Source organism: Microcaecilia unicolor, chromosome 2, assembly GCF_901765095.1.
Source record: "Microcaecilia unicolor chromosome 2, aMicUni1.1, whole genome shotgun sequence".
Taxonomy (NCBI): domain Eukaryota; kingdom Metazoa; phylum Chordata; class Amphibia; order Gymnophiona; family Siphonopidae; genus Microcaecilia; species Microcaecilia unicolor.
In genome coordinates this window covers 638116840-638130274 of record NC_044032.1, presented here as the reverse complement: position 1 = coordinate 638130274, position 13435 = coordinate 638116840, and positions in this window count along the sequence as shown.

The following is a 13435-nucleotide window of genomic DNA, read 5'->3' as shown; positions in this document are numbered from 1 at the left end:
TAGGTTACATCTTGAGTTAGCTGTAATATTACCTTGATTCCTTCTCTGACTGAGTGGGGAGGGCATCCCAGCCTATACCCCTCCCCCCTGTAATTGATCCTGTTTCCACATGGGTGCTCATCTTGTGTGTCACCTGCTGTGTTGCCTGTATTCCCCTGTTCCTCTGTAACCATGAAGTTTTTGTCCCTCATTATCCTTCTCCCTCTCCCTCCCCCACCCTCCCCCCTACTACCCAACTTCCCCATATTCTTATTAGCACCTATAGTGCTCTACTTCCGTGCTTCCGACCAGGGATCCCTTCTATACCAATCCTTGTTTGTATGTTTTTTACCCCCTTCCCCCTCATTGTACCTTATTGACTTTACAAACAATATCAACAACTTCAAAACTTTATAACTCTGCATCAAATAGTCACTGGTCTCCTCACCACTTCTGCTCTTCCTCTTACTGTAGTACCAGTCTCTCTTTTATTATCCACCGCACTATTCAGGTTTTGCTCGCCGTTCTCGGCCTTTCTTCCTCCAGCCGGTCCACAAATGCTTGAGCGGCTTCCACCGTGTCACAAAATTTGACTGAACCATTGTGCTGGATTCTCAATTTTGCTGGATATAATAGACTGAACCTTATCTGCATTTTATGTAGTCGCCCACATATTTGCGAATATTGCTTGCGCTGGAGGGAAACTTTGGTAGAATAGTCCTGAAAGCACAGTATCTTATGTCCGTCCACCTCCAGCTTCTCTCCTTTCCGAAGAGCTATTAATACATCCATCTTATGTTGATAATGTAGCATTCGCAATATGACCACTCTAGGCCTTGTGTTAGTCTCTTTTCTTGGACCCAAACGGTGTGCTCGTTCTATCTTGATTGGTCCCGCGGTACTTTGGTTGGTCAAAGACTTGGTGAGCCATGGCTCCAAAAAACCTCTCAGTTCCGCCTCTGGTATTGATTCTGGTATGCCTACCAGCCGAAGATTATTCCTTCGAGATCTATTCTCCAAGTCGTCCACTTTGTCTTCCAAGGTTGTCACCATTGCTTGTAGATGCTCGATGGATTTCGATGCCTCCTGCGAGGAGGTTTCCACCTCCCCCAGTCTCTGTTGAACCTCCTGGAACTCATTGGTAAACGTGGTGATTCTTTGATCCATTCCTTCAAGCTTGTCAATTATTTGCTGTAATTTGTTGTTCATGGTTTCCTCCACCGCCATTTTTACCTCCGTGACAATTTCGGTGGCCCAGACGGAGCTCACTGATGGTGACGGTGGGGAATTTTTGTCCGCCATCTTTGTGCCCCCGTTCTTGTTCTTCTCCGGCTCTTTCCTGGAGCTTCTGGTCGCCATACAGCAATACACGGGGCTGCTACAGTCTTTTCAACAAATTTAATACTATGCTTTGTCTCCGTTTCTCATCTGCAGTGGGTTAACTCAGCTTGTTATTATGTACTGGATACTGTTTTATTAGTCTTTGTCTCTATGCTAAATATTCCTCTGTCTCTTTATTCTTCAATTGGCACAGTTTCATATACAGTGACTGGTGCTGTGTTCCTTGCTCTTGTTTCCCCGTGCTTCTCTGCTCATTAGCTCTCCGCCATTTTCTCCCGATAGCACATTACCTTGTCCTCTATTCCTCTTGCCCCACGCTCTTGTCCGTCCTCCGCCGCAACCTCATCTGGCTGCTCCTACCTGCGATCCCAATCGCCCGTTCCAGAGCACATCAGCGAGACCCTTTTATCGTGATCTTCCAGGTCTCCCGCCCGCATTGGGCCCGTTGTTCCGCTCCCTGCTTCTCGCTGGCCGCCTCCTGCCCCGGCTCCACGTGGTTGCGGTCGGACACTCGATCGCCGTTTTTCACCGCGCCGTCTTTACCAAGCGGCTTCGCGGTTCTCAATTAGGCGCCTGGGACTTTCCTCCACAATAACCCGTCCACTCCGTCTTGTTCTGGGGGTTGGGGTTGTCTTAATCGGTAGGTTCCCTGGTCGTTGCCTGCAGGAGCTCACATTACAGCGGCCATCTTGGCTCGCAGCTCCACCGGAAGTCCCACATTGAGCACTTTTAAACAAGCTTGAAGTTTTGGAGTTTAGCCGTATGGGCGAGTCATCCATCTGAGGGCTTCTCCATCTTCCTCTCATTATATAAACAGGATGGAGTTGGTCCAGAGGGCGGCTATGAAATTAGTAAGCGATCTTGAATGCAAAAATTATAGGGACAGGCTTATGAACCTCAACATGTATATGCTGGAAGAGAGGAGACATGATAGAAACGTTTAAATATCTCAAGGGCATTTATGTACAGGAAGAGAGCCTTTTTCAAATGAAGGAGAGCTCTGGAATGAGGGGGGCATATGACAAAGTTAAGAGGGAATAGGCTTATGAGTAACCTAAGGAAGTATTATTTCACAGAAAAGGTGGTGGAGGCGTGGAATGGCCTCCCGGTGGAGGTGGTGTAGTCGAGGACTGTTCCAGAGTTTAAAAAGGCATGGGATAAGCATGTGGGATCGCTTAGGAACAGGAATAATTAGGGGTTACAGAGGACGGGCAGACTGGATGGGTCATATGGCATTTATCTGCCGTCATGTTTCTATGTTTCTATTCCACCAATGCCTAAGAGCCAACCTCATCAGTGATGTCACAATGGCTCAATTGTCCTATTCTTGGCTTACTTTCCCCCCTTAGTGTGAAGAGTTTCAGTCTCTGGTAACCAGAGCTCATATTGTGATGTCATAATGGGAATAGGCTTAGGAATAACCTAAGGAAGTATTATTTCACAGAAAGGGTGGTGGAGGCGTGGAATGGCCTCCCACTGGAGGTGGTGGAGTCGAGGACTGTTCCAGAATTTAAAAAGGCATGGGATAAGCATGTGGGATCGCTTAGGAACAGGAATAATTAGGGGTTACAGAGGATGGGCAGACTGGATGAGTCATATGGCCTTTATCTGCCATTATGTTTCTATGTTTCTATTATTTAAGTAATTATTGGAGTTAGTGACAATTTATTTGTGGTTTTGCACAGTTGCTTCATATTCTATCAGCATCTGTAACACTTGCAGGTCACCATTGCAATCTTTTACAAATAGTAGCAGTAGCGCTCCATTTCAGTACTTGCATTGTTACTGTGATTTTTGGCATCAGTTTGTGGTTATTATGGAAGGAACTGGCATGCATGATCTGGACTGGTAAGAAGTGCATGCAGATAATAAAGGGATATCATAGGTACTGAAAGACACTGTAAGACAAGAAAAGAGATTAGAAGAATGTGTGTGGCATCTAGGAATGAAGGTGCATTTGAAGGGAGACAGAATAAAAGCAGAACGTGAGGGAGGGTAGTGTCGGAAAGGAGAGGCAGAGAGTGATAAGTGCAGGGAGGGGAGAAAGGAATCACTGAAGGATGCAGGAAATATGAAAAGAGAAAAACATACATAAAGCCTGGTGATGTTTAAAATAAGAGAGAGAAATGTGTCTAAAACAGAGATGGAGGAGACGTAATAAAAGAAAAGAGAAAAAGAAGATAAGACTGTGGGGAAAGGGGATGGTGTAGAAGGGAAGAGGATGGTTAAAGGGTGAATATATGGGAACAGCCTTTTAGAGAAAGAAAAATGGACTAAAAACAGGAGAACATACAAGGGTGACTAAGGGGTCCCTTTAGTAAGATCCTCAGAAGCTTAGCTGAAATTGGGTGGTGGAGCAGGTGGGGGGAAGAGGGGGTGGTGGTTGGGAAGCAAGGATAGGGGAGGGCACACTTATACGGTCTGTACCAGAGCCGGTGATGGGAGGCGGGACTGGTGGTTGGGAGGCGGGAAATACTGCTGGGCAGACTTATATGGTCTGTGCCCTGAAAAGGACAGGTACAAATTCAATTCAAGGTAAGGTATACACATATGAGTTTGTCTTGGGCAGACTGGATGGACCATGCAGGTCTTTTTCTGCCGTCATCTACTATGTTACTATGTTACTATGTAAGATGCGCTGAAAAATGGCTTGCGGTAGTGTAGGCACGGGTTTTGGCCACACACCGATCCATTTTTCAGTGCACCTGTAAAAACAGCCTTTTTAAAAACTTTTGTCAAAAATGGACGTGCGGCGTGTCCATTTTGGGTCTGCGACCTTACCGCCAGCCACTGACCTAGTGGTAAAATCTCACACGGTAACTGGGCGTAATGACTTATATGCGTCAAATGCTACTTGGCACACGACTGATACGCACATCCGAAAAAAAAAAAATTCTGCTGCGCATATTGGACGCACACCAAAAATGAAGTTATCGCATGAGATGTTCAAATATGTCAGGAAATATTTTTTTCACGGAGAGAGTGGTGAATATTTGGAATGCCCTCCCGCGGGAGGTGGTGAAGATGAAAACGGTAACGGAATTCAAACAGGCGTGGGATAAACATAAAGGAATCCTGTTCAGAAGGAATGGATCCTCAGAAGCTTAGCCAAGATTGGGTGGCAGAGCCGGTGGGGGGAGGCGGGGCTGGTGGTTGGGAGGCGGGGCTAGTGCTGGGCAGACTTCTACGGTCTGTACCCTGAAAATGGCAGATACAAATCAAGGTCAGGTATACACAAAAAGTAGCACATATGAGTTTATCTTGTTGGGCAGACTGGATGGATCGTGCAGGTCTTTTTCTGCCGTCATCTACTAGTGGTACACCAGGCATTTTGTAGTGCAACACCAAACCCCTCAGAAAACACAATCAGCATCTATGTATCAAAAGGCAAATGCAAATATTACAACGGATGCTACAGCATAGAGGGGTCCTTTTACAAAGATGCGCTGAAAAGTGGCTTGGGTGTGCGCAGAATCATTTTTCAGCACACCTGTAAAAAAAGGCCTCTTTTTCTTTTTCCCGAAAAATGGACGTGTGGCAAAATCAAAATTGCCACGCGTCCATTTTGGGTCTCTGACCTTGCCACCAGCCATAGACCTAGCAGTAAAGATTTTGGTTGGTAATGACCTAAGTACGTCAGATGCCACTTGGCTCGTGTCCGCTACGCACATCCGAAAAGAAACATTAGTTTTCGCATGCGCATAGCGGACACTCGCCAAAAATGAAATTACTGCAAGAACCATGATTTAGTCGGGTGGTAAGTCCATTTTGGCGTGCATTGGGCATGCGTAGTTGGGCCTAGAATATGCAAATTAGAGAACAAAGAAAAAGGAGACAGTTGCAAAGAGACTATTAACTAAATGAATACTTCAACTCAAGTCAAACAGTAACATAGTAGATGACGGCAGAAAAAGACCTGCATGGTCCATCCAGTCTGCCCAACAAGATAAACTCATATGTGCTACTTTTTGTGTATACCTTACCTTGATTTGTATCTGTCCTTTTCAGGGCACAGACATTATAAGTCTGTCCAGCACTATACCCGCCTCCCAACCACCAGCCCCGCCTCCCACCACCTGCTCTGGCACAGACCGTATAAGTCTGCCCAGCACCATCCCCGCCTCCCGCGACCGGCTCTGCCACCCAATCTCGGCTAAGCTCTTTAGGATCCATTCCTTCTAAACAGGATTCCTTTATGTTTATCCCACGCATGTTTGAATTCCGTTACTGTTTTCATTTCCACCACCTCCCGCGGGAGGGCATTCCAAGCATCCACTACTCTCTCTGTGAAAAAAATACTTCCTGACATTTTTCTTGAGTCTGCCCCTCTTCAATCTCATTTCATGTCCTCTCGTTCTACCACCTTCGCATCTCCGGAAAAGGTTTGTTTGCGGATTAATACCTTTCAAATATTTGAACGTCTGTATCATATCACCCCTGTTTCTCCTTTCCTCCAGTTGTATACATGTTCAGGTCAGCAAGTCTCTCCTCATACGTCTTGTAACGCAAATCCCATACTATTTTCGTAGCTTTTCTTTGCACCGCTTCAATTCTATTTACATTCTTAGCAAGATACGGCCTCCAAAACTGAACACAATACTCTAGGTGAAGCCTGTAGAGGAGCCCTCAGTAAATACAGAACAAGCGATCACAAATTATGTAGACCAACAACCCAAGTAACCAGACACTGCACATAGTGCAACTCTGGAGAAATATAAACAGAAATGAATTTCCTTCTTTACTAAGAGATAAAAAAAAAATGCACATTTCCTAAAGCAGACAGGGAAAATAAAAGACCTCCCATAAAAGAGAAAGCAGAGAAAAATGCTGCACAGTCCTTGGAGAAAAGGGAAAATTTGTAGCTGTAGCAACAAAATTGGCTGTATCTTGCCAGCAGGACAGAAATGCAGTTTGACTAGAGACAATAGTGATCATCAGCAGAATATGGAATTCTCATTCTTCTTATGGTCTTTGTCATTCTTTCTTTTAAGTGCTTTGAAGGGGGAGAAAGCGAGCTGCCTAAGAATAGTGTTAGATGGCTAGACTTCTAGTGGGGTACACAGAGCTGTTCAAAATGAAGGCATTTGCTCATGCATAACTTAGTTGAGAGAGAGAAAAAAACATGCACAAGTACTGAACATTTCAATGCATGAATGTAGGTACCCTTACCATACCTTGGGGTGCTTTTACTAAGCTGCGTTAAGCACTAATACTACCACGGGATGCGCTCAGGTGTCCCAACAAAGCTTTGGGATCAGTGTGTGCTACCCATGCACAAAAGTACAGAACTTGTATGTCTGGGGCAGTGCATTTTGTTCTAGTGAAAAAGGTGCCGGTACTCTAATGCTAGGCCACCCTTCAGGGGTGGGGTGATCACTGGGAGACCCACCCCACAATAGCCAGTTCCCCTGCAACCAGTCATAGAATCTATGACAAGGCAGAATTGGTGTGTGGAGCCTGAGTTCTTTCATTAAAACTTGGGGACCATGGCTCAATTTTAGCAGACAATTGAAAAGGTGCCGGTACTCAGTACCCCCTCAAAAAAAGCCCTGGTCTGGGGCTGAGAGTAGACATGTTCTGCTCTAATCGGTTAGCGCAGCTACATCACCGCGTCCTAACATATGAGTGCATGGTTAGCATGTGAGCCCTTGCCACCTACAAAACAGAGGGAAGTAAGGTATTTCATGCTAATGGCCATGCACTAATGGAGAAATTAGTGCATGGCCATTAACAGAAAAGAATGGAAAATGGTGCCATTTTAGGGGCCCTTTTACTAAGGTGCGTCGGCGCCTACACGCGTACAAAGTGTGTCAAATTAGAACTACCGACCAGCTACCATGTGCCTCGTGCGGTAATTGTAATTTTTATGCATGGCTGATACATGCGGCAGAAAATATTTTTTATTTTCTATCACGTAACCAGGCAGTAACCGGCAGTGTCGTGCTGACGATTACTGCCTGGTTAACGCGTAAGACCTTACCGCTAAGTCAATGGGTGGCTGTAAGGTCTCAGGCCCAAAATGGATGCACGCCAATTTTTATTTTGCCGCACGTCCATTTTCAGCCAAAAAAGGCCTTGTTTGCAGGCACGCTGAAAAATGGACCTGCGCGCGTCCAATCCACTTGTCTTCACCAGCACAGGCCATTTTTCATCACGTCTTAGTAAAAGGGTCCCTTAGTGCCAGACTGAAAGTGGCCTCAGTGAGTGAGAAAGACCCGCTCTGGGGATAGCGCAGGCCACTTTTTAGCGCGGCTTGGTTAAAGGGCCCCCTTATCTATAAATGTAACAAAATGCAAGAATAAAAATAGAATTAATATTACTGTTGTTATTTATTTTAAAATTGTCTACACCACCTAATACCTAGGTGTTTTCCATAAAAATACACATACTATCACAAAACAATAAACAACAGTGCATTATACACACTATACAATTCTTCAACCTGAAGCACCATAAAACTTGACTGTCCAACATTTTAAACATTTATTACATTTCCAAGGTAGTTCATCTTTCAGAATTTACAAAGGGTATGTCGTTATAAAAGTACTTGTATACTTTAGAGTCAATATTCAGCCTCATTTAAGGCTCATTTGAACAAGCTGCAGTAGCGATTACCATGCGGCAAATGCGACAAACCCCATAGGAATTGAATGGGCTTTGTTTCATTTACTGTCCCAGGAATCTCTACCATAGCTTGGTAAAAGGAGCCCTTAAGCAGACAAGAAAGATGCCTATCCAGTTAAGTAGTGTTTTTTGGGTTGGCAGCAGTTATACAGTGCTCACAGGATGAGTACTGTAGGCAGCAGGGCTCTTCCAAAAACAACAGGAGGACGATTGGAGGATACAAAACAAGTACATCTATATAATTTATTTATTTATTTTGTAACATTTGTATCCCGCGTTTTCCCACTTATTAGCAGGCTCAATGTGGTTTACAAAATACCGTAATGGTGAACGCCAAATACGGTAGGTATTAAACAAATACATTTAGAAAAAGGGTCAGGTAAGGTAGGGGTAAATGGGTACAATAAAGGACAAGGAAATAAGAATTAAAATGTCCATTGCAATGTATGTAAAGATGCATTGTAGAGTTGAGGCTTTTAAGTAGAATCAATAGGGTAGGCCTTGCAAAACAGATAGGTCTTATAAAATATAAACAACTTTATTTATAAACACAGAAAGCTGGTTTATCAAAATCCTAAATTCATCACCTCCTCCAGGAGGCAATTCCTTGAATTCACCACCCTTTCAATGAAGAAGCATTTCCTCAGGTTACTCCTGAGTCTGCCCCCCTTTCACCTTCATATTATGTCCCCTCATTCCAGAGATTCTTTTTAATTGAAAGAGACTCCACTCCTGTGCATTGATGCCCCAGAGGTATTTAAACATCTCTATCATATCGCCCCTCGTCCACTTGTCTTCTAAAGTATACGTATCGAGTTATTTAAGTCTGTCCAAATATATGCTGTAAGAAAAAGACCACTGGCCATTTTAGTAGCCACTCTGGACTGACTCCATCCTGTTTACATCTTTGTGAAGGTGCATTTTCAGAAGAGGAAGACTAAGAAATAGAATGAGGAGAAAAAGACCAGTGTAAGCTATCAACAAATCTCACACAATACTCCCATATACCAAGGTAAAAAAAAGCCAAGTCTGTAATGTGGCCTTAAACCTAGAGGGCTCAAGTTGTAACTCTGTAGGCAGAGTCCCAAAGGAGACAATCTGATTGCTCAATTCTTAGTGGTATCTAAATACTACCACTACTACCAGGGCCAGTCTTAGCAAGTGCAGGGCCCTGTGCAGACCAATTTGAATGGGACCCATCCTAGCCCCGCCCCAGCGTAGCCCTGCCCCACCCTAGCTTCAGGGACGGGCACCCCTCCCTCCGAGCTCCTGGGCCAACCCCTCCGAGCTCCCTCCGAGCTCCAGGACCATCTCCCCTCCCTCTGAGGCCCCCCTCCCTCCCAGCTCCAGGGCCCGGCAGTTGAGGAGAAGGGTACAGATACAAGAGATTTACCCGATGAACAGAGTTCATGGGGAGGAGTGTAGGGAGAGATAAGAGTGGAAAGGTACTGAGGAGCTGCAGAGTGAATGCACTTATAAGTCGAGAAGAGGAGTTTGAACTGTATATGGAAATGGATAGGGAGCCAATGAAGTGATTTGAGAAAAGGGCTAATATGAGCATAGTGACATTGGCAGAATATTTATTTATTTATTGCATTTGTATCCCACATTTTCCCACCTATTTGCGGGCTCAGTGTGGCTTACAATACATTGTGAATGATGGAAATACAATTTGTTACAGTACGATTATGGGTTACATTGTGAAGAGTTATGGGAAGACAAAGTCAAAGTCAAAACATCATTTGGGGAGTAGAACAGTGGAATGTAACAATGGGGAAATGATAGAGCGATAAACAATAGCAAGAGAACATTAGGGTATAACAATTTTATCTGTGGGTAGAGTTTTAAGTGTGGTGAAAATACGGGGGAAGAGAATTCGGAAGAGAGTGTATTGATGCATTTCTATTAGTGTGTATGGACTTCATGTGTTTTGATCCTTGCAATAAAAGTTTCTCAAAGAGATGAGTTTTCAGTAGTTTGCAGAAGTCGGTTAGTTCGTAGATCGTTCTCAGGTTGCGTGGTAATGTATTCCAGAATTGCGTGCTCATATAAGAGAAGGTTGAAGCATGCAGTACTTGGTATTTTATGCCTTTGCACTTAGGGAAGTGGAGATTGAGGAAAGTTCGAGATGATCTTTTAGCGTTTCTGGGTGGCAGGTCTATTAAATCAGACATGTATGCAGGGGCTTCACCGTGAATGATTTTGTGAACTAAGGTGCATACTTTAAAGGTGATACGTTCCTTGAGTGGGAGCCAGTGTAGTTTCTCACGTAAGGGTTTTGCACTTTTGTATTTTGGTTTTCTGAAGATGAGTCTGGCTGCTGTATTCTGGGCTGTTTGAAGTTTCCTCAGTATTTGCTCTTTGCAGCCCGCTTATAGTGAGTTGCAATAGTCCAGATGACTGAATACGAGTGATTGCACTAGGCTGCGGAAGACAGATCTTGGAAAGAATGGTCTTATCTTTTCAGTTTCCACATGGAGTAGAACATCTTTTTGGTTGTGTTGTTCGCGTGAGTCTCAAGTGTTAGGTGGCGGTCAATAGTGACTCCAAGGATTTTTAAAGTTTCTGAGATTGGCAGATTTAGTTTAGGTGTGTTAATAGCGGTAAATTTATTCGTGTTGTATTGGGAGGTAAATATGAGGCATTGAGTTTTTTCTGCGTTCAGTTTCAATCGGAATGCATCTGCCCAGGTGTTCATAATGTGTAGACTTTGGTTGATTTCGTTGGAGATTTCATTAATGTCTTGTTTGAATATATATAAGTATATATAAGTCGTGCAGCAGAATTTTGAACAGATTGAAGGGGAGAGAGATGGCTTAGTGGGAGATCTGTGAGAAGCAAGTTGCAGTAGTCTGTGGGAGAAGAGGAGAGTGTGGATAATGGTTTTGGTAGTGTGCTAAGAAAGGAAGGGACAAAACTTGTCGATATTATAGAGAAAGAAATGACAGGTTTTAGCAGTCTGTTGGATGTGTGCAGAGAAAGAGAGAGAGGAGTCAAAGATGACCCCAATGTTATGAGCTGATGAGACAGGGAGGATGAGAGTATTATCAACAGAGAAAGAGAAAGGGGGAAGAGGAGAGGTAGGTTTAGGTGAAAAGATAAGAAGCTCAGTCTTGGCCATGTTTAGTTTCAGATGATGGTGAGACACCCAGGCAGCAATGTCAGATAGACAGGCTGAGACTTGGACCTGGATTCTCGCTGAAATTTCTGGTGTGTAGAGGTAGACGTGGGAGCCATCAGCATAAAGGGGATATTGAAATACATGGGAGTAGATCAGAGCACTAAGGTAGGAAGTTTAGATGGAGAAAAGAAGAGATCTAAGGTACACTAACTCATAGTGGGATAGAAGTGGAGGAGAATACACTAGAGCATACACTAAAAGTGTGATGGAAGACATAAGAATAAAACCAAGAAAGAACACAGTTCCAAAATCCAAGTGAAGACAGCATATAAAGGAGTAGATAGTGATCAACAGTGTCAAAAGCAGCAAAAGGATGAGGTTGAATAGAGACCTTTGGATCTGGCCAGGAACAGCTCATTGGAGACTTTAAGATGGTTGTTTCAGTTGAATGTAGAGGGTGGAAGCCATATTGAAGAGGATCAAGAATAGCTTGAGATGGAAGTCAAGAAAATGGTGGTGAGCAACACACTCAAGTATCTTAGATAAGAAAGGGAGAAGGGAGATGGGGAGCTAGTTGGAAGGGCAGATAGGGTCCAATTAAGGTTTTTTGAGTAGTATAACTACAGCATGTTTGAAGGCATCAGGAACAGTTACAGTGGATTTGAAGGTAGAAGTGATGACAGTAGGAGTGATATTACTGAGTAGATTGAAAGGAAATAAGATCAGAGAAACAGGTAGTCAGTTTGGAAGAGGAAATAAAATGTGCAGTTTCTTCTTCAGTGATTTCAGAAAAGGAATAAGAGGAGGCAGGGTTGAAAAAGGGTTGACGGCATTGGAGCCGACTCTGTGGGTGCTATGGGTGCTTGATCACCCCCAATATTGAGAAAATTCCTTGTATGTGTCCAGGGAGGGGTAATTTCCATTGGGCTTAGCACCCCCAATAATTTTGAAAAGTTGGCTCCTATGGTTGACGGAATGGACTAGGGGAAGGAGAGTTGCAGAAATAGGTTAAGAACTCAAGGTTAATCTTGTGAACCTTGTCACGAAAATACTCAGCCATAGTCTGGAGAGAAAGTAAAAGATGGGAGGGGGTCAGTGAGCACTGAAGGAGTAAGGGGTTATCATTACTTTATTCCTGTAGTTGCCATCTGGTCATCTAGGACACCTTTTGGTGCTCATTAATTAATAAAACAGGTGTAGACCAAAACGCCCAACTTATAGCCATTATGGCAGAAAAATCTCCAAACATTAGAAACGCCCATATTCCACCTTTAACACTCACCCTTGTGATTTGAATGCACTTCTGATGGACTTATAGAAAAATGTCTAAAAATTGTTTTTGAAAATACCAATTTGGACTTTTTGTGAGAAAAGCATCTGAGTGCAGATTTAAACAACTTTTTGGATGTTTTTCTCTTTTGAAAATGAGCCCCTTAGTAAGCTATGGAACTTTGTAAGTCTCAGGGCCCTTTTACTAAGCTGTATAAGCGTCTACGCGTGTAGAACATGTGCCAAAATTGAGTTACCGTCCGGCTACCGCGTGGCTCTAGCAATAATTTTATTTTTGGCGTGCGGCCGATACGCACAGCCGAAAAACAATTTGTATTTTTGGACGTGCATATTGGATGCACGCCAAGTGGCATTTGATGCGCGTAGGTCATTACTGCCCGGTTACTGCATGAGACTTTACCGCTAGGTCAATGGTTGGCGGTAAGGTCGCAGACCCAAAATGGACACGCGGCAATTTTGATTTTGCAGGGTGTCCTTTTTCATTTTTTAACAGGTGCATTGAAAAATGGATTGACGTACACCCAAAACCTGCGCCTACACTACTGTAAGCCAGTTTTCAGCGCACCTTAGTAAAATGAGCCCTAGGTGCTTTGAAAATGAGCCCCAAAGGGAATGGGATGACTTCCCCATGAGGAAAGGCTAACGCATCTAGGGCTCTTCAGCATGGAGAAGAGATGGCTGAGGGGAGATATGATAGAGGCCTATAAAATACTGAATGGAGTGGAACCGGGAGACATTAATCTCATGTTTACTCTTTCCAAAAATACTAGGATTTTGGGGCACGCAATGAAGCTGCTAAGTAGTAAATTTAAAGCAAATCAGAGAAAATATTTTGCTACTCAACGTGTAATTAAACTCTGTAATTTATTGCCAGAGAATATGATAAAAGCAGTTAGCTTAGCAGGGTTTAAAAAAAGTTTGGATTAGTTCTTTAAAAAAAAGAGTCCACAAGTCATTATGAAGATGGACTTGGGAAAATCCACTACTAGAAACAGGATACTGGGCTTGATAGTCCTTTGGTCCAGCCCAGTAAAAAAATAGCTTCATATGCTGTGGGCTACATGCCCATGTTCTGCCCAT